The sequence below is a fragment of the Porites lutea genome, chromosome 6 (assembly GCF_958299795.1).
Source record: "Porites lutea chromosome 6, jaPorLute2.1, whole genome shotgun sequence".
In the NCBI taxonomy this organism is placed as follows: Eukaryota; Metazoa; Cnidaria; class Anthozoa; order Scleractinia; family Poritidae; genus Porites; species Porites lutea.
The window spans coordinates 8789998-8797782 of NC_133206.1; positions in this window are offsets into that span (position 1 = coordinate 8789998).

Genomic DNA, 7785 nt, shown 5'->3' on the forward strand with positions numbered 1-7785 from the left:
GGGATTGGAACCAATCAGAAACGTCAAAATATTTTGAATGATTAATTATAATAGAATTTGGAAAAGACGCGCGTGAAATTATTCCCTAATTTTACCCGTCACCATTTGATTACAGATACGAATACTATTCAGCATGAAGTTGTCTGTTTCTTTCTTCGTTTCTCAGACTATTCAGTTACGTGACTACGCGATACATTTAATGTGTGTTTTCATGTGACTGCGCGATATGCCAGCTTACAATGGCCTCCCCGCAGACGTCCTTTGGGGTTCGTTGGGGAGAAATGAATGCGTGACGAACGAACCCCAAAAGAGGTCTGCGGGGAGGCTAAGCTTACAATCGACCTACTCATCGCTTAGAGTATCCAGCAGCTCACAGTGGTTAGAGTATCCGATTAGGATCGACTAGCTAGTGTACGGCAGGGTCGTGGGTTGTTGTAGACTGTCCTGATTGTAGTTGAGATTTTCATGCATTTACCGAATGACCTTGTATCCCGGAATTTGCTATGACACAAAATGCCCAAAAAACATGTCGTTGCCATTGTAACGTCCGGACCTGATTGATTGGTCGAGTCGAGTAAAATCCCAATTGTCTTTAGGGGTTTTCCCCGGCTCATTAAAATCGGACCTTGAAATATCTTTATCTCATTTATATGTTATTCTATTTCATTGCTCGAAAATTCTGAGTTATAAAAAAATCCAAAGGAAGTACATAGCTAAATATTATGTTTAATAAACGTAGCCTCAGTAGCCCTAATAGAAACACGGAGAAACAAAAACAAACCAATTATTACACCCCTGGATCAAGCCCTCCAGCTTTATACTCCATCGAAATAGCCCGCCAAATTCCTTTGTCATTTTCCTTCGTCGTCCACGTGCAACCAACGAAATAGCCATGACGTCAGCACACATTTCAAGGATCTTAAAAATAGATGACATGACAGTTAATAATGCTTTGCACATATTAAACCGCTTTTCGCGTCAAATCCGGCGGCAGATACAAGAATCCGCGGGTATATTAACATGGAGCAGAATAATTAGGTTAACATTATGCCACGAAGACAGACCTCCACCGTCCTGGTTTGACTGAATTAGTCGTACATGGATTCAGACAAAATCTGTCTTCCATACGGAAGTATGCTGCGGAGCTGTTTCGCTCCCTCCGACAAAATCTCACCCAGCTACGTAAGAGAAAGAGAGACACGGAGGTATACGCACGCTTAGAGGAGGCAAGGGGCTACGAGCAAGCAGCAGACGAACAAGATAATACTGCACAGAGGCCAACTTCGAGGGAAGAAAAGCAAGCAACAAACGGACTGGATGATACTGCACTGAGGCCAACGTCGAATTCATCTGACTGGAGCCTCTGCTACTTGCGCTGGACGATTCTGTTTGTCATTCTTTGTACTCTTAATCTGCTGGGACTAGCTGAACTTGGAATCTACGACTATCAAACCTATTATTGCGCCCAAAGTGTGCATTTCCTCATTACCAATGTGAAAACGGCACGTCCATAATCCCCTACCAAACTGCAATGAATGTGGAACTGGCCTTTGTTTGCTCAGAGCTGCTGAATCGCTTGATATTTGTGGCTTTAATTTCCCTCAGGCGTCTGAAAAGGGACGAACTCAAGGACATATTTGGAAAGTGGTTTGGAATGACAGGGTGTATACTTGGCCACCACTCCTGTTTTACAGTCTCAGTGTCTGGCGCTTTGTTCTTTTTCTTTTGGACGAAGATCACTTAGCAGGGTTCTATCTACAGCTGTATCTAGGAAATATCGTTTGGGAGAGAAGTCCCGAGTGTCCGAAGGTCACGAGCTTCCTAGGGGGGTCTGGGGGCATGCTCCCCCGGAAATTTTTTGAAATGAATATGCGCTGAGATTCAATCTCGTCGTGATCACGTTCTGACAATGTTACACTTAGCTCCGATATTTTTTGGGGGGAAGCTGGGCATTTTGGGGGAAGCTTCTACCCCTCAAATACCCTAGATAGAACCCTGCTTAGGTACATACAAAGCAATCGCTCGGGCCACCATCAGTCTGTACATCTTTGACGACCTTGGAGCACTGATTGTGGTGTATGTATTAAATTACGTCCAAGAATTGTCCAAAGATAAGTGGGTTCGGTTTGGCTTTAGATTTGTTCTTTTCTGCTTCTGGTTACAGTTCTTTTCTTACACGGTTATTTCAACTTGTCAATTATTTTACGGCGTATGGGGTCAAATAAAGGTAATGTCGCTAAAGGCTATGCGTCTTCTTACAAATTTGGGCCAAGGTTATTACCTAAAAATTTTGACTGGCCATCTTTGGGTACAACTCAACTATGGGGACAACCCCATTGTTGGAGTCAGACCATCTGCTGAAAATTAAAGGACCGGCAGTCTCGAAAAGAACAAAACGGACACTACAGAACCTACTACACATCAGAAACGTATCACTAGGGTAGGAAACAAGAACACGAAAATGGAAAAGAAAAAAAAAACGGAATCGAAGATAACTGAAAAGAAAACGATCAAGACCAGTAGCTTGGATCCCAAAGTGAAAAACAAAAAGTGAAACCGAATGGAAACCCAATCATTTGCAGACAACCTTTCCTTGACCATTTTCAGAAAAGCAATATCGATTTCACTTTCTCGGTTGTCAACTGCTTCACTTCCTGTATAAAAACTAAGGAAAAGAATTTCATGAATACTTTACCTTGTTGTCCGAGACTGAGTGAAGTATAAAACGTAACACTGAGTTGAGGGTCCCCTAGTCTCTACTGATAGCCTGCTAATACAGCCGTTCCTTCTTGCTCCTCCGCCGTCCCAAGCGTCGAGGAACAAGGACAAACGACTGCATTCGCTGGCTGTTTTTAAAACAGTCTCTATGGCAGATAAAACTAATCTCCTCCCAGTTTGCGTCACACAACTGAACTAGATAAAGCACGGGTAGTGGCCCCATTTTTTGGTTTGAGAAAGGTGCTTGTCTCAAAACAGTTTAATTCTTATCAACATTGTTCTCAAAACCTATACAGATCTCGAGGTTAGCTCGGTCAAAGTTACCAACTTTACAATGTAAAATAAACATACCAACTTAGCACAATCTCAAGTTCATCTATAATTGAAAGGAAAACCAAAATAGGTAGAATTTCGCTTCACAACACTATACCTCGTGAAGTGTCGCAGTCATCGATATAACGTTACAACACAAAGTACACTAGTCTCTAGATTTTTCGAGTAGCGAAATGTTAAAAGGCAGTTGCAATTGTGATCTTTAATCAGAAAATATCAGGGACATCCAACGACGACTTTGTTCAATGTTCTATTAGAACCATTTTTAGGTTATCTATAGAGTCCCCTCTTTTCTGTCAGCCTAGGGCTTACTTCTTGTTAGTTTCAAGCAAAAACTTCAATGTTATGTTAGTAAAACCCGGGGGGGGGGGGGGGAGGGAAAACTGAATTGTAGGGTTTCATTGCAAATATTTGGAAGGGAAATTTGAATAAACCAATCCCCGAAAATCGTGCAGTGGGTAAATTTCCAGAAAATTGTCAAAAATTGATTAGGTGAATGCCTCACGATTTCGTGTTAGAGATATTTCGAGACACTGTAATTCTTTGCTTCTTCAAATAGATATTTTACACTCAAAACAGTCGTTGGATGCTTGTAAAATATTTTCCTTCGTTTTGTTCATAGTATGTTAGTAAATAATAAATAAGTTCAATGTTTTCAGGAATAAAAGTGTTAGTGTTTGAGTTCAATTATATATTTTAGCTACCCGCAATTAGCTTATCTTTTCCGGTACATGCAGCAATTCGAGAGATCTCGAAGTACAGTGATGCTTGTTTAAAAGCGCTTAATTAGAGGGAAATATCCCGGACTATTCATCACATATGCTACATAGTAAGCAATATGGAAAGAAAGAGGAATAAAACCAAAAGCTAAAAACAAATGTGAAACCCGAAAAAGGCCCAGACATAACAAAGCCAAAAACTAACAAATTTTGTGACATGTGTTGTGGGGTTGAGAATTTTCGAGCGTCGTTTCTTTTGCATGAATTATTTTAGGCCAGTGCAGTGCAGGAGTATTAATTTTTTTAAGGCTACTAGGAGCGCATGAATTTTTTTCATAAGGTTTTATCCTTACGCGAATATTTATTTTTAGTATTTGATCCCGTCTTCCCGTTTCTAATGGTCCGTCCCTTAGCAGTGTTAAGCGCTACGCGCTACTCAACTCCCGGATTCAAGAGCAGGCGATTTTGAACCTATGCGGTTCTGCCCATAATTCACCATTATTTTACAGGAAAGATTTAGGGAATGGCTTTTTCCTACTGGGATCCAGCTTTAACTCTTGACTCTAAGGCTCGCGCGTTAACACTAATTCTACTTACTGTTCCCGCTGGAGGATTTAATTTTGAAAAAAGGAGCCAATTTATCGTAGCAAAGAGTTTCCTTCTGAAAAAGAGCTCAGGAGAAAGGGTACAAACACGGTGGTTCGTAATTTTTAATTTTTTTCTAGTAGATATATGACCGATACAAAGAAAGCACGATAAGATATAGCCTGCGTAGCTGGCGGTATTGTGTCGGTGCGCGATTAAAGTTTTGGCGGCGAAGCCGTGATCCAAAAAGGGAGTAGGACGAGGCGCTCGAGGCTTCGCCGCTCATGACGGCTCCACCGCCAAATCTCACTCGACTAGTACACAATACCGCCAGCTATGCGGGCTAGATAAGGTAAGACCAATTAACTGTCTATCATAACAGAAAATTTACAAATGTAAGCAATTCTTGCAAAGGACAAAAAAAATAACTAAGGGGGAATGTGACATATATTGTGCCTTTAGAGTGCTCAGAAAGAGGGAAAAATCACAGCCACCGTCAACCCCCATACCTGGCTGTTCCTGTACTGAGTATTGTGACGCAGAACCCGAAGCAGTCAATATGACTGTAAAAAGGGAGGATTTACACTGACGCATCGCTACCTATGCCAAAATGGATGATCATGTTTTGTTTACATTTAAAAGAAAAAAAAAGCGAGAAACTGAAATCAGTGCCAATGAAAAAAATTACCTGGCTTCCGTGAGTAATGCAATTCTTCTTTTCATTAACGTGCGGTGGAATATATTAACGCCGGTGACGTCTTCACGTTTTTGTCTTTATCTCATGAATAAAATGCGGTGGATTCTCATTAAGATAAGGTCTTGTGCTTTTTAAGTGGTTTAACCGGGCTGACAGGTTTTCTAGTTACCTTTAAGTCGGTAATTGTCTTGGTTTTCGATTGGTTGATCAGAAAATACAGTCGAGCCTCGCGCAAATCGTGCATATTAATGAGGGCGAAGGCAAATTGTCTTTTTTTTTTACTATAATTTTTATTTTCCCTCCACTACATCGACCCCACATCGGCCCTACATCGATCCCACACTCGACGTTTATTTCAACACAGTTTCTTGGATAGTAAAGCTGTGCAGAGTATGAAAAGGGCTTGGGTGGAAAACCAGTCTTATGTAGTAACCGCTGCAGGGCCCGGTTGCAGAAAACCCCCACTAAAGTGCTCTTTTAATTTACGTAATGGATACACTAACCGGTGTTGCATTAAACACCTATAGCACTCTCGTAAATTTCTATCCTACGTAAGTACGGGCCGGTAACTTAGAAACGTACGAGAGTGGTTCACTTAAGGGAACACTTAATAAACTTTGTTATTGTAATAGTTATGTAATGGATATTCTTAAATACCTCACTCTGTTTTACCAATAAACTGTCGATAAGTACGAAAAAGATGTATTGTTATGGAATACTATTAACCTTTCGTTAAAGGAATTGGAGAAAAAGATGATGAAGAAGAGGCCACGAGAGAAAACCACAATACTGTGAATACTACTACTGTACTGCGAACACCGCAATGAAACCAACGGGGTTTGAAAAAAAAAATATGCTCAACTTGTGAGATCGTCCTTTTCTAATCTCTTGAAATTTTTGAAATCCATTGAAACTGCTGACATCTTAAATCAGATAGCAATATAAAACGCTTGAATTTTTACTCTTAGAAAAGTCAGTGATAATGTTAGTAATCGCTAAAATAAATAAAGCAAAAAAAATTCCCTTTCTCCTCACAGAAAAAATTCTCGTTAACTACAATACAGATACGGGCCCAAAAAAAGTCCCGTAAATTTACGGGCCAAGGAGGCCCACGGCTTTTTAAAATTATTTCCTCGCGTTGGAAGCCAGCTGAAAGTTTTGCAAACGGGCTCAGAAAAGACGAAAACAAATCGGAAAGGCTTGGTTGCTGATCTCAGCCTGATTTCTAAGCTCCCTCAGGAAGTGATCTCAACGTGACACCAATTTCCGGATTCCGCTGTCGTAGCCCGCGAGCATGCTCTCTATTGGGGCAAGCTCTCTTTATTTGGGCAAGCGAAGCGACACTCGCGAGACTCGCTTCACTCGCCCAAATAGGGCTTGCTCGCAGGCTACCGCTGTCGTTAATACGTTTGCAGTCCGTTTTAGACGGATCAGTCTGAAGCTGCAAACTAAAAACGTCCCAGATCGAAAGGTCACGAGAGTATAAATTGTATAATCTTATGGTATAGGCGAGTCAAGGATAGCCTGCGAGTGTTATAATTTTCTTCGCTGCAATACAGGCAATAACATCCGTGAACCATGAGGACTTTACTGTTTATGCTGTTTGTTACAACAGTGGAGACTCAAATCTCTACCACAAAAGACACCCCTCAATTGCGGTCGGTTTTACCATCGAAGGCTTCCGAAGACGCCGGAATACAAGGTAAGTCAAATGGTTTGCCCCGCAAAGAAAAAAAAACATAAGGTAAGTATAAAAATATATGCCTTTGTCTTTACGATCGGTAGCCGGTCACGCTTTTCAAAACACTAAATGACCAGCAGTCCGATATTTTAAAAAAAAATTGACAATTCAAAGAATCCTAGCCGAACCAAACTGTATCATATATCAATTAAGAAAATTCAATCGATCCTGAAATGCTATACGGATCTGAAGTCTAGTGCTTGATCCACGCTGGATTCAGAAAACGAAACCATGTTCTGTTAGATTTAGTTTTTCATCAAATGCTGACCAAAAACACTAATTAAGTGACTAGCCTCCCACGCAGACGTTCTTTTGGCTCGTAATGCAAGTAATCTCCTTCCTCTCGTCTGCGTGGGAGGCTACTAAGTGACCAGAAGTCCAATATCTTGACCAAATTGAGTATTCAAAGAATCAGTAACTCTGGAATGTTTATGTGCATTCCTTTGGTGAAAATCGTCCAACCTGAGTCGTTTGGTACCTAAGATTTAATGCAGATAGCTTCGAGAATCGAGAACTTGTTGTCTCCTCATCTGTGAAGAGTCGGCGCAAAAATTTTGAGCACGTCAAACAAGTCACCCAACTAATGGTCACTAAAGTGTTACACCGGAAGGTGAAGAATATTATTCTCTCTACCTTAATGAGGGGCACCCAACGACGGTTTTCTGTAAAATATCTGTTCGGTCAGAAGCAAATATTGCCTAGAATTTTCTATACAGGACAACTAAAAAATTCTAAATCATCGTTCCATTCATGTACAATTTTCTACGCCTACCTTATAAACTTCCTACGATTTTCTGAAGTTTAATTTTTCACATTTCACTGCCCAGGTTAGGCTACTTTTCTTACGAAAAAGAAACCTAAAATTTGGGGATTCGAAAATGTGATGGAGAGAGGAATCAGGATGATACTGAAAAGAAAACAAGCTGGAAAAAGACAAAAGAAGTGTATACGCAAGCATGGCCTGAACAGAAAAAATCTTTGAAGTAAAAGAT